The sequence below is a fragment of the Somniosus microcephalus genome, chromosome 18 (assembly GCF_052327205.1).
Source record: "Somniosus microcephalus isolate GS21.2 chromosome 18, FLI_Smic_1.0, whole genome shotgun sequence".
Taxonomy (NCBI): domain Eukaryota; kingdom Metazoa; phylum Chordata; class Chondrichthyes; order Squaliformes; family Somniosidae; genus Somniosus; species Somniosus microcephalus.
In genome coordinates, this window is record NC_141004.1 from 16,855,271 (window position 1) to 16,881,309 (window position 26,039).

Genomic DNA, 26,039 nt, shown 5'->3' on the forward strand with positions numbered 1-26,039 from the left:
AGTGTTGCCACTTGTGGGGAAGAGCATAACTAGAGGCCATCAATATAAGATAGTCACCAAGAAATCCAATAGGGAATTCAGAAGAAACTTCATTACCCAGAGAGTGGTGAGAATGTGGAACTCGCTACCACAGGGAGTGGTTGAAGCGAATAGTGTAGATGCATTTAAGGGGAGGCTAGACAAGCATATGAGGGAGAAGGGAATAGAGGGTTACGCTGATAGAGTTTAGATGAGGAAAGATGGGAGGAGGCTCGAGTGGAGCATAAACGCTGGCATGGACTGGTTGGGCCGAATGGCCTGTTTCTGTGCCGTATATCCTATGGAATCCTATGTAAAGCCATTTGGCCCCACACACTGCAATTTTTATCCTGAATCTCTCTACCTCGCTAGCTCTCCGCTGTCCAAAAAAATCTCCTTAAAACCTACCCCTTTTACTGTGCCTTTGGTTACCTCCCTTTCTTACCACTTGCATCGGTTTTTGCTTTTGTGAAGCACCATGAGACGTTTATGATGCAGGTTGTACGTAAATACAGGTTGTTGTGTTGCTATACCGAGGATGCAGCTCCTTTCATAGAATTATAGAATAGTTCAGCACAGAAGGCGGCCATTCGGCCCATCCAGTCTGCGCCGGCTCTTCCAGAGAGCAATCCCGTTAGTCCCATTCCTCCGCTCTTCCCCCATATCCCTACAATTCTTTCTCCTACAAGTATTTATCCAATTCCCTTTTTGAAGGCTACTACTGATTCTGCTTCCACCCCCCTATCAGGCAGTGCATTCCCTCGTTGTGTAAAAAAGTTTATCCTCATGTCGCCTCTGGTTCTTTTGCCAATCACCTTAAATCTTTGCCCTCTGGTTATCGACCCTTCAGACACTGGAAACAGTTTCTCTTTATTTACTCTATCTAAACCCTTCATGATTTTAAACACCTCTATCAAATCTCCTCTTAGCCTTCTCTGCTCCAAGGAGAACAACCCCAGCTTCTCCAGTTTATCCACGTAACTGTAATCCCTCATCCCTGGAACCATTCTCGTTACTTGAAGACGCGTTCTGTTTGACCGTCCATCCCGTGTCCCAGGTCATGTGCCACCTGCAATCAATAAGCTGTTAACACAAGCCAACACAGACAAGGCACTTCAAGTGCGACAATATTACATAGAATGTACAGCTCAGAAACAGGCCATTCGACCCAACAGGTCCATGCCGGTGTTTACGCTCCACACCAGCCTCCTCCCACCCTTCTTCATCTAACTTTATCAGCATGACCTTCTATTCCTTCCTCCCTGATGTGCTTGTCCAGCCTCCCCTTAAATGCATCTCTGCTATTCGCTTCAACCACTCCCTGTGGTAGCGAGTTCCACATTCTCACCACTCTCTGGGTAAAGAGGTTTTCTCCTGAATTCCCTATTGGATTTCTTGGTGACTGTCTTATATTGATGGCCCCTAGTTTTGGTCTCCCTCACAAGTGGAAACACCTTTGCTACGTCTACCCTGTCAAATCTTTTCATAATCTTAAAGACATCTTTCAGGTCTTAGAACTTATGCAAGGAGCTGTTGTGTTTTTGGATTTTTTTTTTACTCTAGGTATTTTTTTGGTGGGGTTGGAGGTTCAGCATCTCAAACCACTCCCATAGGAGTAATAATAACTTTGTAGTTAACAGCCAAATATATGAACAGTAACGAATAAGTGAACAGCAACAATGACATACTATAGATGTCAGAGTAGTCATTAAGTTTAACTATCTCCTTGAGTAAGTAGAAAATAACATGTAACCGTGACAACTGTGCTAAACTGTGATGTAGATAACCATGGCAATTATTTTTTTTCTTTTCCACTGTCTACCAATGCTTTCTGGCCAGATTATCTCTTCCCAAGTCTCTACTTAAGCGTCAACCGTGGCTCAGTGGGTGGCACTCTGGTCTCTGAGTCGGAAGGATTGTGGGTTTAAATCCAACTCCAGACACTTGAGCATAAAAATCTAGGCTGATACTCCCAGTGCAGTGCTGATGGAGTTGCTGCACTGTCGGAGGTGCCGTCTTTCGGATGAGACATTAAACCGAGGCCCTGTCTGCTCTCTCAGGTTGACGTATCCCATGGCACTATTTTGAAGAAGAATAGGGGAGTTATCCCCGGTGTCCGGGCCAATATTTATCCCTCAAAGCGTAAGAAAAAACAGATTACAGGAAACTTTGTGATATCCGGCACTGACAGGACCGAGCTGTTGCCGTCCCATCAAAACTGCCGGACAAACCAGCGCTAATGTTAAAACATACGGAAGCTTTTGAGCTCCGTATCTAGCAACAAACCCTGTTGCTTAGCAACAGCTTCTAAACAGTCGGCCGTAGCTTGCAAGCGTCTCTGTAGCTAAGTAACAGCTTTAGCTAGACCTTGCAGAGCCTGACTAGTGAAAAAAAAGCAACGAAAAGAAAAAAAACTTACTGAACCGACTCCTGAATTTTGCCGGTGGATCGAGCATTCCGGACAGTTAACCTCCGGATAAACCAAAGTTTCCTGTATCTGGTCATTATCGCATTGCTGTTTGTGGGAGCTTGCTGTGCGCAAATTGCTGCGTTTTCCACATTATAGCAGTTACTGCGCCTTCAAAAGTGCTTCATTGGCTGTAAAGCACTTTGGTACGTCCAATCGTCATGAAAGGCGCTATATAAATGGAAGTCTTTCTTTCTGAAGACTTTAGACGGACTCGCCAATTTAAACCAGGCAGGGTGAGAAATGCTGTCGAAAAAAACCAACCGGAGTCAAGCAAATTTACATAACTGCCTCTTTAACTCTAAATGATCAGCCAATCGAATATATCACCAAGCCATTCCCCGAAGGTGTTTGTATTTAAACTTAATGTTTGTATCTTCTCTCAGGCCCCTGTCTTGGGCAAGCAATTTATTAAACAACTATCAAGTTAAGCTAGGATATTTATTTCTAGGAATTAAGCTGGATTTAACCCAATATATGCCATGACAGTATTAAAGCAACACATCTTGGTCAAAAATGCTACTTTTTTTTGTCATGGAGTGGGGGGTGGGGGGCAGGGATGGGGGTTGTCTGAAAGATATCTTGGCCCAGAAATTCGGGTCGGGGGCTTCCCGTGGGTGCAAGCCCCCGACCTGCACTGAGCTACCGTGCCGGCCGTTGAGCTGTGGGCCCCCGTGGAATTGCGATCCTGGGCCTCCTCCAACTGCCGGCACGCAGTGCTTGCGTATCCCAGGGGCGCAGTTAGTTCGATGCGTCCCCTGGGATCACGTGGGCCATGGAGAGCCAATGGTAGCAGGGAATGCCCATTCATAAGTTTGACAGGAAGAGCTGTCAAACCTATAAATACTATAAGCCCCAAAACATCACTAAATCTTCAAATAATTTTTTTTTTAAATCACATTTTTTAAATAAACTATAAATTACATGAAATAACTATTTTAAACAATAATTTAAATTTTTGAAAAAAATAATTTTATTTTCTAACGGGGCTAAAAATAAACTTACCTTTCTTTAAAGTATTTAAAAATAATAAACCTGTGGGAAAAATGTTTTAATTTTAATTAATTCACCACTTACCTTGTAAAAAGCAGGCCTTGCGATTGCTTTTCACATGTCTAACTTCTGGAGACTTGCCTTCCCGGGAAAACCTGCAAAAAAAACGTAAGTTCGATGCGCACACGCAGACTCCCCCGCACACGCGTTCCACCTCTTAACCCCTTCTTTCAGGGGAATAGAAGTGCCGGTTTCCCGCGCATGCGCAGTGCATGCAGGAATCCGGCACTTCCATTGGGCCTACGGGTGAGTACCCCGTGCGTACTCACCCGTGGAGACCCGAATTTCTGGGCCCATATTTCAGGGGAAACTTGCATGTAACCTCAATAACCAGCACGTACCATCTCTATCATTTAAAATGCAACTAAACACCAAAACATGGTATCACAGTGGACCATCAAACATACTGTGTGATAGCACGGAGAGGTAGATTTGATGCCCGACTGATGCAAAAGCAGTTCTTTGCCACTGTATGTGAGGCTTCTGGCCATCATTCAGTGCAACCGGACACCAACCCTGCAACCTCAGTTTGTTGCTTAGCTGCACATTTGGTTTAGTTTATTTTAAATTCATTCACGGGTTGTGGGCGTCGCTGGCAAGCTCGGCATTTATTGCCCATCCCTAATTGCCCTTGAGAAGGTGGTGGTGGTGGGCCTCCTTCTTGAACCGCTGCAGTCCGTGTGATGAAGGTGCTTCCACAGTGCTGTTAGGGAGGGAGTTACAGGATTTTTGACCCAGCGACGATGAAGGAACGGCGATTATATTTCCAAGTCAAGATGGTGGGTGACTTGGAGGGGATCTCGGAGGTAGTGGTGTTCCCTTACATAGAAACATAGAAGATAGGAGCAGGAGTAGGCCATTCGGCCCCTCGACCCTGCTCTGCCATTCAATGCGATCATGGCTGATCATCCAAATTCAGTACCCTGTCCCTGCCTTCTCCCCATATCCCTTGACCCCTTTAGCCTTAAGAAATATATCTAACTCCTTCTTGAATATATTTAATGAATTGGCCTCTACTGCCTTCTGTGGTAGAGAATTCCACAGGTTCACCACTCTCTGGGTGAAGAAATTCCTCCTCATCTCTGTCCTAAATGGCTTACCCCTTATCCTTAGACTGTGATCCTTCCCTTGGCCTTCTAGGTGGTAGAGGTGGTTTGACGCATTTTAAATAATTGAGCCAAGGTGAGCGGTTCTTAAGGCTCTGCGTTTGTCAGCAGCTCAGACCAGCACTCCGCTTCAAAGCACATGTGCACAAGCCCAGCGTGGTTGGACATGAATAGCCTTTGAAGCGAGCTTTCTCTGTGATTACAGCGCACCTGAGCCAACAGCCGAAGGTAGAATTCTGTGGTCTTCCAGTGACAACTGATTACACTTTCTGCTGACGTTTTGATGTTGAGAGCCAGGAGTGGGGGGAAGCTGCCAAGGTGTCAACTTTCACTGGTGCCTGTTGGTTTGTTTAAGCGAGTGTGTGTGTGTTTGCGCTAAATGTACAGCCACATCATCAGCCCCTCTTTTGGTGAGTTATGGGGGCCGGCTGCTAATGGAGCTTCGACCTGTATTATTCTGGCTGAATGGATTTCATTTCATGCCTTTTCTCCTCGCTGTTGTAATGTAGGAAACGCGGCAGCCAGTTTGCGCACAGCAAGCTCCCACAAACAGCAATGTGATAATGACCAGATAATCAGTTTTTGTTATTTTGGCTGAGGGATAAATATTGGCCAGGACATCGGGGAGAACTCCCCTGCTCCTCTTCGAAATAGTGCCATGGGATCTTTTATGTCCACCCGAGAGAGCAAACGGAGCCTCGGTTTAATGCCTCATCCGAAAGATGGCACCTCTGACAGTGCAGCACTCCCTCAGCACTGCACTGGGAGTGTCAGCCTAGATTTTTGTGCTCAATGTCGCTGGAGTGGGACTTGAACCCACAACCTTCTGACTCAGGCAAGTGTGCTACTAACTGAGCCACAGCAGAGAGAGAGAGACAGAGAGAGAGAGCTGACGTATCTTTTTGGCGGGTGAGGCGATGGGCCGGGAGGATACATTCAGGATCAACCTGCTAACCTGCCCTTGTTGCTGCCCTTGTTGCTGCCCTTGTGTCAATAGCCCCGGGCAAACCCGGTGACCTGGGTTTTAACAAGTAAATTGGGTGGAAAGGATACAAATAAAATCAGTATTGGTGAATTGGGTGTGACGTGCCTCAATAACTTCAAGACTCGAAGTTAGCAGAATAAAACAAGGCTTTTATTAGCAAAGAAAAGATGCCGGTGGCTGCACCTAGCTTCACCTAGCATGCTGCTGTTCTACTGCAGGATAAGCCTGGACTTGTCTTAAGTAGGGCCAGGTATGGGCGTAGCCGACACACAAAGGGGGCGGTGCCCTATACACAATACAAGGTACAAACACCGGAGCAGGCAATACAATATATACAGTTAACTACAGAGTCTGATGAATGACATATTTCATCACATTCACCCCTTCTACAGATTTAGTCTGTCCGGGGGTGTGATAGTCCTCTGTGGCCGACGTAACGGTTGCGGTGCCGCGGGTGCCGGCTGGGTGTCCCGGGTGGTCTCCTGGGTCTCTGCCGGGGGCGCCACCGGGGTTGTTGACGGAGTAGGTGGTGGGGGAGTAGGTGGTGGGGGTACCGTTGGCTGGTGTTCTTCCGGGGGTGATGAAAAATTAGTGGGTGGAGTGGGTGGGTAATAGTTGTTGTGGTTGTTGTTGTTGTTGTTGAAGTCGTTGTCGTTGTTGCTGTTGTTACCGGCTGGGGCGAGGTCTTTTATGGACACAGTGTCCTCCCGTCCGTCGGCGTGCCGGACATATGCACATTGTGGGTTGGCGTGGAGCAGGTGCACTGGCTCCACGAGGGGGTCCGTCTTGTGGCCCCTCACATGCTTCCGCAGGAGTACCGGACCTGGGGTGGAGAGCCATGACGGTATGGATACGCCTGAGGTGGATTTCCGGGGAAACACAAACATTAGCTCATGAGGCGTGGCATTAGTGGCGGTACACAATAGTGACCGTATTGAGTGGAGCACATCTGGGAGGACTTCCTGCCAGCGGGAGATAGGGAGGCCCTTGGTCCTTAGAGTTAGGGTGCCTGCCCTCCATACTGTCCCGTTCTCTCGCTCCACCTGACCGTTACCCCGGGGGTTGTAGCTGGTGGTACGGCTCGTGGCAATCCCCTTGGACAGCATGTACTGGCGTAGCTCTTCACTCATGAAGGACGCCCCCCTATCCGTGTGGATATAGCTTGGCATACCGAACAGGCAGAACAGGCTGTTGAGGCATTTAATGACCGTGGCGCTGGTCATGTCTGGGCAGGGGAAGGTGAATGGGAAACGGGAGTATTTGTCCACAATGTTCAGGAAGTAAACATTGCGGTCGACGGACGGGAGGGGGCCCTTGAAATCTAAGCTAAGCCGCTCAAAGGGCCGTGTAGCTTTGATTAGGTGGGCTCTATCAGGGCGGTAGAACCGAGGCTTGCACTCAGCGCAAGTGCGTCAGTTCCTGGTCAGGGACCGAACTTCCTCAATTGAGTAGGGTAAGTTGCGGGACTTTATGAAGTGGAACAGCCGTGTGACCCCTGGGTTGCAGAGGTCGTTGTGGAGGGTCTGTAGCCGATCCCCGGTGGCGTTGGCACACATCCCTCGTGAGAGGGCGTCGGGGGATTCGTTAAGGGCCCCCGGCCGGTATATGATGTCGTACTCGAAGGTGGAGAGCTCGATCCGCCACCTAAGAATCTTATCATTTTTAATCTTCCCCCTCTGTTTATTATTGAACATAAACGCTACCGACCGCTGGTCGGTAAGTAGGGTGAAGCGTTTGCCAGCTAGGTAGTGCCGCCAGTGGCGCACTGCCTCCACGATGGCTTGGGCCTCCTTTTCCACGGAGGAGTGTCTGATCTCGGGCCCCTGGAGGGTCCTCGAGAAGAAAGCTACGGGCCGCCCTGCCTGGTTGAGGGTGGCCGCCAAGGCAAAGTCAGACGCATCACTTTCCACTTGAAAGGGAGTGTTCTCGTCCACTGCCTGTAGCGTGGCCCGCTCAATATCCTGCTTAATGCTTTTGAAGGCAGCATGGGCCTCAGCAGAGAGCGGGAAAGAGGATGCTTTCAAGAGGGGACGGGCTTTATCGGAGTAGTTAGGGACCCATTGGGCATAATATGAGAATAACCCCAGGCACCTTTTCAGGGCTTTGGGAGTGTTGGGCAGGGGCAGCTCCCGTAGGGGGCGCAATCGGTCGGGGTCTGGTCCGATTTCCCCATTCTCCACCATGCTGCCTTGTATGCAAAGGCGCGTGGTGTTGAAAACGCACTTGTCCTCGTTGTAGGTGAGGTTGAGTTTTTGTGCGGTTTTCAGAAACCTCGCGAGGTTTGAGTCGTAGTCCTGTTGGTTGTGGCCGCAGATGGTGACGTTGTCGAGATAGGGGAAGGTTGCCTGCAAGTGGTGGTCATCGACCATGCGGTCCATCTCCCTCTGAAAGACCGAGACCCCATTCGTCACCCCAAAGGGGACTCTGAGGAACTGGTAGAGGCGTCCGTTTGCCTCGAAGGCGGTGTACGAACGGTCCTCTGGTCTGATAGGGAGCTGGTGGTACGCTGACTTGAGGTCGATGGTGGAGAACACCCGGTATTGGGCGATTTGGTTCACCATCTCGGATATGCGGGGTAGCGGGTAGGCGTCTAGTTGGGTATAGATGTTGACTGTTTGACTATAGTCAATCACCATCCGCTTCTTCTCGCTACCCCTCACCACCACCACTTGGACGCGCCACGGGCTGTTGCTGCGTTCAATAATGCGCTCCTTCAGGAGCCTGTCTACCTCGGTCGCGATAAACCGCCTGTCCTCCCAGCTGTACCTCCTGCTTTTGGTCGCTATTGGCCGGCAGTTAGGGGTAAGGTTCGCGAATAGCGAAGGCGGCTTTACCTTCAGGGTAGCCAGACCGCACACTGTGAGGGGCGGCTGGGTCCCACCGAAATTGAGCGTGATGCTTTGGTGGTGGCACTGAAAATCCAGGCCCAAGATCACGCTCACACATAAATCTTTCATAATTAACAGTTTAAAATTATTATATACAGTGTCTTTAACGGACAATCGTACCACGCAGTAACCCGCAATAGTCGATATCTGGGTTTTGTCGGCCATAGAGATCCTGCCCTGAGTAGGGACTATAGTTAGAGAGAGTCGTTGTACCAGATCAGGGTGAATGAAGCTCTCTGTGCTCCCGCTGTCAATTAAACATTTAACCTTGCACCCGTTTACCTCAATGTCCACCATCGATTTGGATAGTTGGTGTGGTCTGGACTGGTCCACTGTGATCGACGCCACTGTAGGGCCCTGATCGGGACAAGATGGTGGGCCACACGAGGCCGGGTAAGATGACGTCCACGCTGTCTGCTCGCGAGATGGCGGACCCCACGAGGTCGGACAAGATGGCGTCCAAGATGGCTGCTCCCACGGCGCGCACGCGGCGGTGGCGGTTTTGCCTGCGGGGTTCCCTCTGCACACCTTCCCAAAGTGCCCCTTCTTACCGCACTTAAAGCAGGTGGTGCCTTTCGCCGGGCACAGGTTCCTGGTGTGCTTCGGCTGCCCGCAGAAGTAACATTTGGGGCCCCGATGCGTCGCGCTGTGTCCACAGCCTGTGTCAGATCTAGGCCCGTTTTCTCTAGCAGTCTCTGCCGGATATAATTAGAGCTAAGGCCTGCGATAAAGGCATCCCGAATCAGCTCGTCTGTGTATACCGTGGCTTTCACGTCTTTGCATTTGCAGTCTTTGCCAAGCACTTTTAGGGTGACTAGAAAGTCCTCTAGCAACTCTCCGGGTCGCTGTGTGCAGGTAGCAAGCAGGTGCCTGGCGTACACTTCGTTGGTAGGCCACTGATAGTGGGCCTTTAGGATGTTGCAGGCATCCAGGTAGCTGGCGGCGTCTTGTATGAGTGGAAAAACCCGGTGGCTTACCCGATTCTGTAGGATCCCGAGTTTCACATCTCCGGTGGCTGTAGAGGCTGTGACGGCTTCGGAGTTGGCCATAAAGAATTCCAAGCACTGGAACCAGTGTCCAAACCGTGCCGATGCATCCGAAGCATGCGGGTCCAAATCCAAGCGTTCCAGTTTCAAAAGTTGATCCATCGTTAAAAGTTTGCTAATAAAATTGACGTGCCTCAATAACTTCAAGACTCGAAGTTAGCAGAATAAAACAAGGCTTTTATTAGCAAAGAAAAGATGCCGGTGGCTGCACCTAGCTTCACCTGGCGTGCTGCTGTTCTACTGCAGGACAAGCCTGGACTTGTCTTAAGTAGGGCCAGGTATGGGCGGAGCCGACACACAAAGGGGGCGGTGCCCTATACACAATACAAGGTACAAACACCAGAGCAGGCAATACAATATATACAGTTAACTACAGAGTCTGATGAATGACATATTTCATCACAGGGTGTAAAACATGCCTCCACAGGTGCAGCACCAGGTTGGGCGGAGGGTGTGACAGTTGGGTGGTATGTGTACAGATATCAAACTCCTAAAGCTTGAGCAGTGTGAAAGTTCACACCATGGGGGTCATTTTGACTTTGGGCGATAGTATAAAACAGGATGATTGCAAATCAACAGCCTGCTGGTTTACATCTCCCCCCAGTTGTCGCATCGCCCCCCCTGGTTGACCCATCGCCCCCCCTGGTTGACCCATCGCCCCCCTGGTTGACCCATCGCCCCCCCAGTTGTCGCATCGCCCCCCCTGGTTGACCCATCGCCCCCCCTGGTTGACCCATCGCCCCCCCTGGTTGACCCATCGCCCCCCTGGTTGACCCATCGCCCCCCTGGTTGACCCATCGCCCCCCCTGGTTGACCCATCGCCCCCCCTGGTTGACCCATCGCCCCCCTGGTTGACCCATCGCCCCCCCTGGTTGACCCATCGCCCCCCTGGTTGACCCATCGCCCCCCTGGTTGACCCATCTCTCCCCTGGTTGACGCATCTCTCCCCCCCGCCCCTCCCGGTTGACCTCTCTTCCATTGACCTCCATGGAACTGAATACCGGGAGAAATGTAAAACGGGCTGCCGATTCGCTATCACCCATTTTACACCATCGCACAGAGTCAAAACAACAACCTCTCCCCCCCCCGCCCCCCCACCCCTGCCACCGTGTTTCCTGACGCCATACCTGCTGGTCACGGTGCTCTAGTCGAACAGGCTCTTAACGAGCCTACGTTAACTGGATGGATCTGAAACCTAGGTGAACGGCTGCAGGGTAGGGAAAGGAGGTCCCAGTCCTGACGAAGGGTTTCAACCCGAAACGTTGACTCTGTTTTTCTCTCCACGGATGTTGCCTGGCCTGCTGAGTTTTTCCAGAGTTTTCTGTTGTTATTAGGGTAAGGAGGCGGTGGTGAATCCAGAGGGAATGGTGAATTGATACCAAGCTTGGGGTTAATAACATTCTAGGAGGATATAGAGACTGAAAGAGGCAAGGAATTCTGCAGTTCCTGGGAAAGAACCAGGCAGAGTTTGATAGCTCACTCAGTGTACAATCTGGCTCATGCTTCATGCTTGAAGTATCTGCTGTCTACTCACGAGAATTCAGTCATTTTTATGCACTAAATTTTTTTTCAATCATCCAATTAATTGAAGCCACTTTGAATTGCGGAGCAGATTGCAGAGCTGGGTATTAAGATGAATTATTGACCCCACTGCGAACAGCTAAAAGAAACGATAGAATTAGCAATCCCTCATCGAGCTATGGGACTGGTGCGATTGAGGAGATAGTGACTCGAGGAGCAGTGCGCTTACAGTAGGGTGGCTTTGTGGCTGGTCGGGGAGGTACTTGTGAACAGGAGTCGGCCATTCCGCCCCTCGAGCCTGTTCCGCCATTCAATCAGATCATGGCTGATCTCTCCCTGAATTCCATTTACCCGCCTTAGCTCCATACCCCTCCTAACCAATAAGTGTCTTGTCAGTCTCGGTCTTGAAAGCACCAATTGTCCCCCAGCGTCCGCAGCCTTTTGGAAGGGAGAATTGTTATTAAAATGTTCAAAGCTGTGTTTATTTTCAAAGGCTGAGGCAGAGAATGGGAGACGGCGAGTGACTCCTGGCTGGTGGGGCTCAGTGACTCATCATGGTCCTGCCTCTCCCTCTGCCATTATTCATCCACCTTTAACAGTCTCCCATTCTCGGCCGCGAGAAGCAACTGAGAACCCCCTTAGAAAGTGGTGGAAATTTCGGAAGCGTGGGAAGGAATTAAGCGTAGCGAACAGCTGCTGCATTTGGAAGCATCATCCTTAAAAACAAACCATTCTCTACCAGCTTTTTTTAAGCTGGAATGCATTCAGAAAATAAAACTCACCGATGGCTGCATTTCATAAATGTTTAACATTCAGTTCCTGTTGTTTCATGAATGTTTAATATTTAATCTGTGCTGTGTTTGTTATAAATGTTCACAGTGCTGTTTTCTCCCTTGCCCTCTTCAATTTTGTCTTTTTTGCCAAAAGTGCTGACTCACACTGGGGTCAAGTTCCACAGGTGCTGTCTGACCTCTGGTATCTCATCTAATTGGCCATTCTTCAAGTGTGAGCCGAGGGTGTGAGTGTCGCCAAGACTTTGAATAAACAAGAGGGAGGGGGAGAAGTGCATCACAGCTGTGTCTGATTGCAACGCCTCGAATTTAATATTCTCATCCTTGTGTTCAAATCCCTCCATGGCCTCTCCCCACCCTATCTCTGTAACCTGCTCCAGCCCTACAAACCTCCAAGATCTCTGCGTTCCTCCAATTCTAGTCCATTGTCCATCTCCCCAGCTCCCTTCTCCCTACCATTGGCGGCTGTGCCTTCAGCCATCTAGGCCCCAAACTCTGGAATTCCCTCCCTAAACCTCTCCTTCATTGGCTGTAAAGCGCTTTGAGACGACCGGTGGTCATACAAGTCTTTTACTTTTTCACTCTGCCTCTCTCGCCTCTCCTCGTGTCGGCTGTGGCTCAGTGGGCAGCACACTCTCCTCGGAGTCAGAAGGTTGTGGGTTCAAGCCCCACTCCAGGGACTTGAGCACATAAATCTAGGCTGATGCTCCCAGTGCAGTGTCGGAGGTGCCGTCTTTCGGATGAGATGTTAAACCGAGGCCCCGTCTGCTCTCACAGGTGGACGTAAAAGATCCCATGGCACTATTTTGAAGAGGAGCAGGGGAGTTATATCTGTTGTCCTGGCCAATATTTATCCCTCAACCAACATAACAAAAACAGATTATCTGGTCATTATCACATTGCTGTTTGTGGGAGCTTGCTGTGTGCAAATTGGCTGCCGGTTTTTCCCACATTACAATAGTGACTACACTCCAAAGGTACTTCATTGGCTGTAAAGCGCTTCGAGACGTCCGGTGGTCGTAAAAGGCACTATAGAAATGCAAGTCTTTTTTCTTTTAACCTACCTCTTAAAACGTACCTCTTTGACCTGTCCTAATATCTCCTTATGTGGCTTAGTGCCAAATGTTGTCATATAATCGCTCCTGTGAAGCCCCTTGGGATGTTTTACTTACGTTAAAGGCGTTACAAAATGCATTTTGTTGTCTCCCTTCCAAAAAGGTGCATGCGCAGATTTTTCCAAGAGGGCTGCTGGGTAGTATTCGACCAGGGTTCACACTCTGGATTTTCTTTTGCTTCCTTAGTGCAGGGAAGCCGAGCCCAGCTGCAGGGCAGATCAGGAATCAAACCTGGGCCCTTCCGGTCAGTACGCTCTTGCTGGCCGAGCTTTTGCAGGAGCTGTGCTTAGAAATATCTAACATGACCAAGGCTCTGCTTCGCTCTGACCCTGGGTTCGTTTTTGGAAGTTGTGAAGTTGGAGATATCAAGAGTTTGGATTTACAGGCCATGACATGCAAACCAAAATGGTGATGGAGTAGGTTGGGGCTGGGGTGGCCACACCATGGCCATACGCGGCCCACGGTGCCTGTACTGCAGCCATACGCGGCCCACTGTTCCTACGCTATGGCCCTGTGCAGCCCACTGTGCCTTGCTATTTGACCCACAAAGCCCAGGCAACTCTGTTCTATTGGCTTAATTCCTGTTTGAATTCTGTGAGCCTGGAGGTTTTGGGAAGAGCTGTTGGTGGATCAGTTCTAAACCAGAGCAGCATGATCTGTCAGTATCAGCAACTTGAGATATGGTCACCTTAGCAGGAACGTGGGGGAATCGAGAACAAGGGGACATTTAGGAGGGAAATCAAGATACACTTTTTCACACAATGGGTGGTAGAAATTTAGAATTCTCTCCCTCAAAAGGCTGTGGATTCTGGGGGATAATTTAAGACTGAGATCGATATATTTTTGTTGGGTAAGGGTATCAAGCGACATGAAGCTAAGGTGGGTAAATGGGGCTAAGATACAGATCAGTCATGATCTAATTGAATGATGGAGCAGGCTCGAGGGACTGATTGGCCTCCTCCTGTTCCTATGGAGCAGGAGTCGGCCATTTGGCCCTTTGAGCCTGCTCCGCCATTCAATAAGATCATGACTGATGATCTACCGCAACCCCACTTTCCCGCACTATCCCCATATCCCTTGATTCCCTTCATATTCAAAAATCTATCGATCTCTGTCTTGAATATACTCAATGACTGAGCCTCCACAGCCCTCTGGGGTAGAGAATTCCAAAGATTCACCACCCTCTGAGTGAAGAAATTTCTCCTCATCTCAGTCCTAAATGGCCAATACCTTATTATATGTGGTCCCTAGTCTCCAGGGTATACACCCAAGCTGCCCACAGAGTCAAAAATCTTGGACACCCCTCGGTTGTGGATTGGCTTCATCTACTCTGAAGAGCATAGGCAAGAAGCATTACCATTTTGGCTTTTGGATAGATGTTGGACCTGCCCTGAGGCTGTACACCATTCTTCACACAAGGCTACCAGGGGTTGAATGAATACATCTACACACACACACACACACACACACACACACACACACACACACACATATATATATGTAGACATCTCTCTTCTGCATTGTACAAGCAGAAGACCAAAATGTAAAGGAGCATTTTGCAGATTATAACGAAATGGATATGTATCCCAGACTAGGATTCAGATCCTGACATTGCCTCATCCCAATATAGTGCAAGTGGCTATTGGTTCCTCCATACAAGAGGGAGTGGCCCTGCTGGGACCTTTTCCTTAAAAGAGTGAATGTCGCCATCCATATCCTGTGAAATCATCACTCACAAAAGAATTATGATTAACTTGCGCAATCTCCTGTTTTATTTCTGACCTCCTCCTCCTCCTCCACTTTAGAATGTCACCCATAACTTTGGTTTGATGAACTATTTTTAGTGCAGAACTATTTCCTGAATAAATCATGCACCCACTTCTTTCACTTCTGTGTTTAAACAAATCCACAAACAAAAGCTAACCCTTTCCAGTCCTGAATCGTGTCCTTCCAAGCCCAGAAAATGCAGACAAGTTATTAAAGGAGTAATCTCAGATTCTGGTGTTTTTAACATCAACCGAGTACCAGCAAATAGTTACATTACTATCTCAGAGGAGCGGAGGGACAAGGAGATCTAGGGGTACAGATCTTTGCAAGTGGTGTTGCAGTGGGAAAAACCATCAAAAGGATAAAATGGATTCTGGGCTGGGGCAGTGAATACAAAAGCGTGACACTGATGGTGAATCCGTACATTGGTTGTGAGCATTTCTTAAAAGACCTGGATCAATTTTCCCAGCAGACGTTTAGTTGGTTCATAAGGGGATAAGGCTGCATCCTTTTCACGACCTCAGGATGTCCCAAAGTGCTTTACAGCTAATGAAGCACTTTCTGAAGCGTAGTCACTGTTGTAATACATACGAACATATGAATTAGGAGCAGGAGTAGGCCACTCGGCCCCTCGAGCCTGCTCCGCCATTCAATAAGATCATGGCTGATCTGATTACTCCACATTCCCGCCTACCCCTGATAACCTTTCACCCCCCCCCTTGCTTACCAAGAATCTATCTACCTCTGCCTTAAAAATATTCAAAGACTCTGCTTCCACCGCCCTCTGAGGAAGAGAGTTCCAAAGACTCACGACCCTCTGTGAGAAAAAAATTCTCCTTATCTCTGTCTTAAATGGGCGACCCCTTATTTTTAAACAGTGACCCCTCGTTCTAGATTCCCCCACAAGAGGAAACATCCTCTCCACATCCGCCCTGTCCAGACCCCTCAGGATCTTATATGTTTCAATCAAGTAATGGAGGAAAGGCGGCAGCCAAGTTGCACACTGCAAGCTCCCACAAACAGCAATGTGATGAGCAAATAATCTGTTTTTCTGATGTTGATTGAGGGATAAATATTGGCCCAGGACACCGGGGAGAACTCCCCGGTTCTTCTTCGAAATAGTGGCCATGGGATCTTTTACGCCCATCTGAGAGGGCAGACGGGGCCTCGGTTTAACGTCTCATTGCCTCGCCAACGTTCCAGTGCTTTATTGGTGTGCGTGTTGGTTTAAGTTGACTCCAATAACCCTTCAGGTCTGCAGAAATACTCCTGGTGAGGCGCTCTCAGTAGCTCCGTTGATAACTTTGCTGCCCCGCGTTAAACTAAGGGCACCAGCATTTCTGTTCCATTCAGTGAAAGGGCAGGCAGGGCCTCGGTTTAACGTCTCATCCGAAAGACGGCACCTCCGACAGTGCAGCACTCCCTCAGCACTGCAGTGACTGGATTATATGCTCACACCTGCCAGTACATCCCAACCCACCCCTGAAGGGGGTGCCCCTCGCCAACGTTCCAGGGCTTTATGGGAAACGATTTAGTGCAAATTTCACAGCCCTTATGGAATCAGTTTTGTTTCTGCATCATTAAGCTGCTCTGTGTTTTCTATGTCTATCAGATTATTCCTCATCCATGCCGTTGCATCTTGAAGGCTTTACGACTTCACTGTGATTCACTGATGGGCAGGATAGGGCCGGTGCCCCAAGCCCCCTTTGCTTGCTGCTTGTGCTTGTGTACCTAGAAGATAGGAGCAGGAGTAGGCCATTCGGCCCATTCAATGAGATCATGGCTGATCATCCAAATTCAGTACCCTGTCCCTGCCTTCTCCCCATATCCCTTGATCCCTTTAGCCTTAAGAAATATATCCAACTCCTTCTTGAATATATTTAATGAATTGGCCTCCACTGCCTTCTGTGGTAGAAAATTCCACAGGTTCACCACTCTCTGGGTGAAGAAATTCCTCCTCATCTCTGTCCTAAATGGCTTACCCCTTATCCTTAGACTGTGAGCCCTGGTTCTGAAATCCCCGGCCATCGGGAACATCCTTCCTGCATCCAGTCTGTCCAGTCCTGTTAGAATTTTATAAGTTTCAATGAGATCCCCTCTCATTCTTCTAAACTCCAGCGAGTACAAGTCCAATTGACCCAATCTCTCCTCATACGTCATTCCTGCTATCCCAGGTATCAGTCTGGTGAATCTTCGCTGCATTCCCTCCATGGCAAGAACATCCTTCCTCGGATAAGGACATCCTTCCTCAGATAAGGTTAATCAAAGATTAGGTTAATACTTACGGGATATTGGATGCTGTTGTGTTTTGTGGTTCTGGATTACTTATGGGGAACGGTCTCCGAGCGTACTGTCTTTCATTGGTCTCATAGAGGAGCGTCAAGGGCCAGTTATAGAATTTAAATCTGTGCCATTAATATGCTGTTGCCGATATTAGCAGATATTGCTGACCTGATTCAGGATGTGTGAACGAAGGAACAATACTAAGAACAGCCCTTTCAAAAATATAAGCACGTACAGGAGGGAGTTCCATGGGTTTCTAGGGCTGGATAGTCGGGGTTTAGTGGCCGCAGGGTTGATGGGCGATGTTATGGAGTGGGAAGTAGGCGGTCCTGATGATGGAGAGGATTATGGGGTCGGAAGCTCGGCTCCGGGTCGGAAAGGACGATGAAATTAGGAACGGTCTGGGCCACCCTGACATAGTGGCCGGGGAGGAGGATGGAATCACTGGCGAGGGGACGGAGTTTGTGGCGGGGGCCGAACACAGTGGCTTGAGTCTTCCCAATGCCTCTTGGGATCCAGCACTCTCTTCGCCCCACTATTGGTGGCCGTGCCTTCGGCCGTCTAGGGTCCTAAGCTCTGGAATGCCTTCCCTAAATCTCTGCGCCTCGCCACTTCTCTTTCCTCTTTTAGGACTCTCCATAAAACCGACCTCTTTGGCCGAGCTTTTAGTCACCCGTCCTAATGTCTCCTTCTTTGGTTCGGTGTCACTTTCTGTCTGATTATCGCTCCTGTGAAGGGCCTTGGGACGTTTTACTACGTTAAGGGCGCTCTATAAATGCAAGTTGTTGCATCAAGTGCCGACAAGTGAACATCGGGGATCAGGCTGTAATGCACCCCACGGTCGAATAGCTTTTCCAAAACTCACTGTCTCGACTAACATACAAAGAATACTCCCTTGAACAACCTATGGAGGATTCCTGACATCAGTGTAACCGTACTCCAGCCATAGGCCACTCCTTCGGGGAAGGAGAGATAATTGGGGAAAATAAAAATACACAGGGGGGGGGGGGTGGGAACAAGGGAAGCAGAAAAATAGTTGGAGCTGCAGAGCAGGTCAGTCGGCATCTGAATGAGAGAAATGGCAATAGGCCAATGTTCCAGGTGGAATTTTTCATCCCAGCCAATCGAGATGTGCATGGGTGAGTTTTGCACTGTGGAGTTAAGTTCCGACGTGATATCCGCAATCACCCTAACAACCTCGGTCCGTGCGACCTCCTTATCACTTTCCGATTTGCTTCTTTGATTGATTACTTAGCACCGACTGCTCTAGCGGAGTCGGAAACGTGCTTTATTTTACTGTCTCCAGTCCCAGAATAGGCAGAGTTTCAGTCACGTTCATTCATCAGTGACTTCCGCGTGATGCATGTCAGGGTCAGCCAGGTCACAAGTGACTTTCGTTTGTTTTGGTACAGTGATGTGTGCATTGCGCTTGTCCCCTGACACAGTTGGAGCTACAATATCCTTTGATCAAATACTTTTCCTGTCAATTTAAAGTTAATGTCTTTCAAAGGACGTGAATAAGATCCAGTGTAAGAGGACGTCTCCTGCTGAATAAGCTTCGGGCCAGTCTGGGAACAGCATAAAGTTATAGTTTCAACAGGATCATGCGTAATTAAGAACATAAGAAATAGGAGCAGGAGTCGGCCATTCGGCCCCTCAAGCCTGCTCCGCCATTCAATGAGATCATGGCTGATCATCCAAACTCAGTACCCTGTCCCTGCCTTCCCCCCATATTCACAGATCACAGAAATCACAGAAACCCCACAGTGCAGATAGAGGCCATTTCGGCCCATCGAGCCTGCACCGACACATATACCACCCGATCCCCGTAACCCCTACACCAACACATATCCCACCCTATCCCTGTAACCCCACGTATTTAATCCCCCTAACATTAAGGGTCAATTTATCATAACCAATCAACCTAACCCGCACATCTTTGGACTTTAGCCTTGATCCCTTTAGCCTTAAGAAATATATCTAACTCCTTCTTGAATATATTTAATGAATTGGCCTCAACTGCCTTCTGTGGTAGAGAATTCCACAGGTTCACCACTCTCTGGGTGAAGAAATTCCTCCTCATCTCTGTCCTAAATGGCTTACCCCTTATCTTTAGACTGTGACCCCTGGTTCTGGACTCCCCCGCCATCGGGAACATCCTTCCTGCATCTAGTCTGTCCAGTCCTGTTAGAATTTTATAAGTTTCAATGAGATCCCCTCTCATTCTTCTAAACTCCAGCGAGTATAAGCCTAATGACTGAGCCCTCTGGGGTAGAGTATTCCAAAGATTCACCACCCTCTGAGTGAAGAAATTTCTCCTCATCTCAGTCCTAAATGGCCGACCCTCTTATTCTGAGCCTGTGACCCCTGGTTCCAGACTCCCCAGCCAGGGGAAACAACCTCTACCCTGTCAACCCCTATGTTCCTTGGCCGTACATTTAAAACGGTGCACGCACGGCACTATTTTGAAGAAGAGCAGGGGGAGTTTTCCCTGGTGCCCTGGCCAATTTTTATCCCTCAACCAACATCGTTAGAACAGATTATCTGGTTATTCTCACACTGTTTTTTTGTGGGATCTTGCTGTGCGAAAATTGGCTGGCGCATTTCCCACATTAGAACAGTGACTACACTTCAAAAGTACTTCATTGGGTGTAAAACGCTCTGGGACGTCCTGAGGTTGTGAAAGGTGCTGTATAAATGCAAGTCTTTCTTTTTCTTTAAGTACAACTTTAAGTACTTTAAGTGCTAGGCTGAGTGGCACAGATCAGGCAGCTGCCAAAGTGCCTTGCAATCTAGGTTTGATGGTTGGTCCGCTAATGACAGCTGGCCCGGGAGTGAAGAGGGGGAAAAAAAAATCACCCAAGACGTTTGGTCCTGATCGCTCTCCAGCACCCCCTGCTGGAGTGTGAGTACATTACTGCTAGTAATGGAACCCCACCCACCACCCCGGGCAGCTAGCCTACCGACACGCGCCGTCTAGGCTCGGAGTGGAGAATAGCAACCCGGGCGGGGCACAGGGTTGCCAACTCTGGTTGGACTTATTCCTGGAGGTTACATAGAAACATAGAAGATAGGAGCAGGAGTAGGCCATTCGGCCCCTCGAGCCTGCTCCGCCATTCAATGCGATCATGGCTGATCATCCAAATTCAGTACCCTGTCCCTGCCTTCTCCCCATATCCCTTGATCCCTTTAGCCTTAAGAAATATATCCAACTCCTTCTTGAATATATTTAATGAATTGGCCTCTACTGCCTTCTGTGGTAGAGAATTCCACAGGTTCACCACTCTCTGGGTGAAGAAATTCCTCCTCATCTCTGTCCTAAATGGCTTACCCCTTATCCTTAGACTGTGACCCCTGGTTCTAGCCTCCCTGACCATCGGGAACATCCTTCCTGCATCTAGTCTGTCCGGTCCTGTCAGAATTTTATAAGTTTCAATGAGATCCCCTCTCATTCTTCTTTCAGCACATGACCTCTGGCTCCCAACTGCCCCGCCCCTAAACACACCTGCCATTGGTCGCTCAACATGTCCATCTTCACGGCGCCCCGCCTTCCCACGGCAGTCGGAAAGTGAATAGACTCTTCGTTACCCGATTGGCTGATTCTTCACTGTCAGCCAACGGCCTTTATTTCCCCATGTCTGATATTTTTGTGACTGATAAACAAACTATTCAAAGAATATTTGTTATTGTCCCAGTGATGTTCTCCCTGGGCTTGCTGGTGGCAGTGCCCTGGAGACTAGCCTTTAACTCCTGGAGACTCCAGGGCAATCCTGGAGAGTTGGCAACCCTAGCGAGGGTGGGAGGTGTTGGGAGGTTAACGTCCATCGACGATTAGTTCAGCATCTCCACCTCTCTCCTTGTAAAAATGCTCCATAAAACCTACCTCCTTTAAGCTTTTGTTCACCTGCCCTAATATCTCCTCATGTGGCTGGGAGTCAGATGTTGTCTGATCACTCTCCTGTGAAGTGTGGGACGTTTTACTACGTTAAAGATGCTATATAAATGCAAGTTGTTGTGCATCCCACCCTACGTAAACTTGAGGTCATCCAAAACGCGGCTGCCCGTGTCCTAACCCGCACCAAGTCCCATTCACCCATCTCCCCTGTGCTTGCTGACCTACATTGGCTCCTGGTTAGGCAGCACCCTGATTTCAAAATTCTCATCCTTGTTTTCAAATCCCTCCATGGCCTCGCCCCTCCCTATCTCTGTAACCTCCTCCAGCCCCACAACCCCCCCGAAATATCTGCGCTCCTCTAATTCTGCCCTCTTGAGGATCCCTGATTATAATCGCTCCACCATTGGTGGCCGTGCCTTCTGTTGCCTGGGCCCTAAGCTCTGGAATACCCTGCCTAAACCTCCCCGCCTCGCTACCTCTCTCTCCTCCTTTAAGACACTCCTTAAAACCTACCTCTTTGACCAAGCACTGCCCTAATTTATCCTTATGTGGCTCGGTGTCAATTTTTTTGTCTTAAAATCCTTGGGGCGTTTTACTACGTTAAAGGCGCTATATAAATACAAGTTGCTGTTGTTGGTTGAGTCAGCATCTTTGGGGGGGGGGGGAATGGAGCAGGCATTCGGGTGGGTGGAATTTTTTTTTTAAAGCGTCGCTTTAACAGAAGCAGCTCTTGCATTCTGCTTCCTGACATCTTGTTTTTTTGGCGGCGGTTCACCTGCTGAGCTGACTAATGCAGGTTACGTCAGGGATGAACACAAGAGCCCCTGTAATTACCAACAGTAACTCTTGCCTTGTCACATTATCTGTCCCTTCCCTTGCCTGGCTAGAAAACAGAAGACTCCCGCAACTGGGCGGGGAAGGCAAGACCTTGAGGTGTCGGATTTCAGAGCAGGCTGCAGAGAAAGCTCACACACACTCAGCGAGAGGAGGAGGCTGCTCTGCATTGCTACTTGGATTGGGGCAGGTACTCCGGGAGCAGCTTCACAAACACCGCGAGCAGAATCCCGCTGGTGTCCTTCTGATCAGCTGTAATTTGTTGTTTTTGGGGGCGAAACAATAGCGGATTGTGACTCGGGGTGAGGAAGAGGGAGAGGAATCCTAGAGACCACAGCTAAGCTTGAAGGCTTACCGGCAAGGTATGTAATGTGTCATTTGTTACATTTTATTCAACTTGTGCGTGATGAGTTTTTTCTCCGTCTCTCTCTCTCTCTCTGCCTCTTTGCAAGGTTGTCAGAAGCAGCAGCAGCAGGTGTGTGTGTGTCTGAGAGAGAGATCTTCAAAGACAAAACAGGGCAGTCAGTGGGGTTTTTTGGGTTCTGTACTTCTGCGTGAAGTTTAAAAAAAACTAATAATGTGCTGCTGTGAGGTGGGGGGAGCGAGGCTGAAATAGGATCGCCCTGAAGCCCTCTTCACACACCTTGGCGAGTTACTCAGTGTCTGTACAGGTGGCCCAGGTGCTCAGCACTGCCAGTCCAACAGCTCCCTCGGGTAAACACATCGCCCCTTTGAAGCTGTGAATTTGTACTTGTGTAACCTGAAGCCCCCCGCCCCCCCACTCCCCCCGCCAAATGAAGAACTTTTCATTTTAAAACCTCAATTTTTTTTCTCTCCCTTTTTTAAAGGGTAATTTTTGTTTTTCCTCCTCCTCCCCCATCCCTTTTTTTTCAAAAAATTGAGTCCGCTGTGGCTCAGTGGGAAGCCCTCGCGATTCCAAGTCAGAAGGTTGCGGGCTCCAGTCCCACCCTCTAGAGATTTGAGCACGGACATCTAGGCTGACACTCCCAGCTGAGGGAGTGCTGCACTGTCGGAGGTGCCGCCTTTCGGATGAGACGTTAAACCGAGGCCCCGTCTGCTCTCTCGGGTGGCCGTAAAAGATCCCATGGCGCTGTTTCGAAGAAGAGCAGGGGGAGTTATTCCCGGTGTCCTGGGCCAATATTTATCCCTCAATCAACATCACTTTTTTAAAAAAAGCCCAGATTATCTGGTCATTATCACGTTGCTGTTTGTGGGACCTTGCTGTGCGCAAATTGGCTGCCGCGTTTGCAACATTACAACAGCGACTGCACTTCAAAAAGCACTTCATTGGCTGTAAAGCGCTTTGGGACGTCCTGAGGTCGTGAAAGGCGCTATAGAAATGCAAGTCTTTTTCTTTATAAGTACAACACCCATTGGTGTTGGAGTGAGTGGCACAGATCAGGCAGGTGCCAAGTCTGGCCCACTGAAGTAGCCGATCTTGGCTAGGATGGCATCTATAAAGTTCTAATCACCCCATCACTCTTGAATAGGGAGAAAGCAGTCAAAATTCCTACTCCTGCTCACTATTCAGTGACGACTTCCCCCCCCCCCCCGCACCCCCCCAACACCCCAGAAAGTACGGTTGAGCGAATGACACCCATGAGGACAGAGGTTGTGATGCCCCCCCCCCCCCCCCCCCGTTCAAACAGCCTGCCGACACACAGCTGTCGGGGCATGCACACAAAGAGTGGGCACCTGGGTGAGGTACCAGGGGGCAGGCTGCCGTGTCGCCACCCTGAGCCGGTGCATTCGTTGGGGGGCCCAGAACGAAACTGGGCGTGAAAAAAGAATTTTAGAAAAGCAAATTGAAATCAGAACCAATTATCTCGAGGGTCGTCATCCCCACTGTACAGCGTTCGGGACTAGGAAACCGGGCAGGCTTCTGTTATTTCCCCTCCTTCGGTTAAGGCGGCGGTCATTGTTTATGTGGATTGCTGTTTTACATGCTCTTAATTCTGCTGCCAGACTCTGCATTGCAAATGTCTGGAATATTGATCCTGGGGATGTGGTGAGCAATGTTCCCTCTAGTTTTTTGGGGGGCCCGCGCGGCCCCTTTAACGGGTCATTCAAAATTCCGCGCATGCGCGATTTTTCTATTTAAAAGCTGCCTCACCGGCTGCACGGGACCTGCAGAGCGCCATGCAGCTTAAAGGGAACATTGATGGAGAGTATATTTCAGAGCCAGTTGGTGTTGTTTGCTCAGGTCAGTGAGGCTTCACTTCTCGAGCATCTCGTGACCAGGGACAGGGAGTTTATTAGTTCATAGTGCAATCCCAGGGAGACGGGCAGTGAGTAGAGAACAGGCACAAGTGTGAGAGGATGACAGGAGGCACAAGTCCAGATCAATTCAATTTATTTTTAGAGACACTAAACTGTCAACATCATTGCATGGTACCACCGTGACACAGTACCTTTATAATATGGTACCCCAGTCACACAGTACCCTCATAGTATGGCACCCCTGTCATGCTGTACTCGTATAATACAGTACCCTTGTTGTACAGTATAATTAAAATATGGCATGCCTGTCGTACTGTACCCTTATAGTGTACCCGTCGTACTGTACCCTTAGTGTAACCCTGTTGTACTGTACCCTTATAGTCTACCCCTGTCGTTCTGTACCCTTACAGTGTACCCTTGGCGTAAGGTACTTTTATAATAGAGTTCCGTAGGCATAAGGTGCCATTATAATACGGGTCCCCGTCATACGATACCCTTTAAATACGATTTCACTGTTGTATGGTACCCTTATAATATGACATGCTTGCTGTACAGTGCACTTATAATATTCCTGTTACAGTACATTGTGCCCTTTTGATACAGTACCTTGGTTGTATGGTAGCTTTATAATATGGTATGCCTGCTATACAGTGCCTTTGTGACATTGTGATGGAATACCCTGGTCATACGGTATATTTATAATAAGGTACCCTGGTCGTACGGTACAGAATCCTAGAAATTTACAGCACAGAGGGAGGCCATTCGGCCCATCGCGTCTGTGCCGTTATCTTTATAATACGGTACCCTGGTCATACGGTGAGGGGGGTGGGGGGGTGATGCCAAACTATATTTCAACTCTGCCAATATAACTTTAAAGAGCAAGCATCAAGCCTCTGCTCCACCTTTTCCTCACAGCAGGAGTTTAGTAGACTGGGGCTTTCAACCTTGTGCCATCCACCATTCTGCTCAGAGCTCATTAACTCACAGTGTCCCGGCAGCACCGTTTTATATATATTTATATATTTTTTTTTGGGTGGGGTCGGCACGGTGGGGGCTCTTTGCTATTGGAATACCGCAAAGTTTTGTTATTGGAGGTGACGATATTTGTACAGATCTCCTGAGAGTTTATTTTTAATATGCAAATACTTGACAGCAGAATTATCAGCACTGATCTTGTTGCCATGACAGCGGCAACTTCCTTTCGCAATATTGAGGCAGGTCACAATTCAGAAATGGCCAGCAAGGGAGCATTATGGAGGGGAGATGGTGGCCCTGGCAGGCGAGAGCGGAGGGAATGGGGTGTAGCATTCTCACTGCAGCTGTCGGGAGTCAGTGTAAAGCAGTCCGAGCCTGGAGTCGGAGTCTAGCCTGACAGTGGAGTAAAAAAAACTCTCTGCATCAGGCGGTCTCGGCCCGCTTCAGATTCAGTTCAGTCTTGCGGCCTGATTTACACTCCGCAGGGGCAGGGGGCGAGGTCATTTTGATTTTTTTGGGCGATACATTCCCAGCGTAGCCAGGACAGCCGCCTATATCGGGTAGATGGTGCTGACCGTTTGCCATTGCCACAGGCGTCAATTACAAAGGCACAACTTAAACCGTATGAAGCGCGCTGACTATTCTGAGCAGTTTAAAGCAGCTGTTTAAGGTGCGATGACTTGTCGTTAAGTCCTTTCAGACAGTACTCCAACTCCCCCTTCCCCCCCCCCCCCACCCACCACTGCCTTCAGTCTCATTCAGTCTCCCCCCCGCCCCCCCCCCTTGGCCTTCAGTCCCCCTCCCCTCCCCCCACCATGGTTTTCTGACCTCCTGAAATTGCGATCGTTTCAATCTAGAGATGGCCGATAGATGCTGGTCTTGTGTTGCCCACAGCCTGTGAATGTATGTAAAAAAAATATTTCAGACCCGTTCAGCCCTAGACAGCCAGAGCGTTTGCTCCTGTGTTTTAATTCCTTCTCTCGCTTTCTGTTTCTGTCGCTGTGGCTCAGTGGGTAGCACCCTCGCCTCCGAGTCAGAAGGTTGTGGGTTCAAG

General features: G+C 49.1%; 1 protein-coding gene across 2 annotated transcripts in view; it reads left to right on the forward strand.

The window, feature by feature from the left end:
• The window catches only part of plekha6 (pleckstrin homology domain containing A6), a 353,735-nt gene that overhangs the window by 121,296 nt on the left and 206,400 nt on the right, over positions 1–26,039 (forward strand). The window contains exon 1 of one of the 2 annotated variants that reach the window (XM_086011108.1): positions 21,786–22,131. The exons of the other annotated variant lie outside the window; for it this stretch is intronic. The gene's annotated coding sequence lies outside the window, so the exon portion shown is untranslated. Of the gene's footprint in view, positions 1–21,785; positions 22,132–26,039 lie in introns of those variants that run through there. 2 annotated transcript variants of the gene reach the window in all.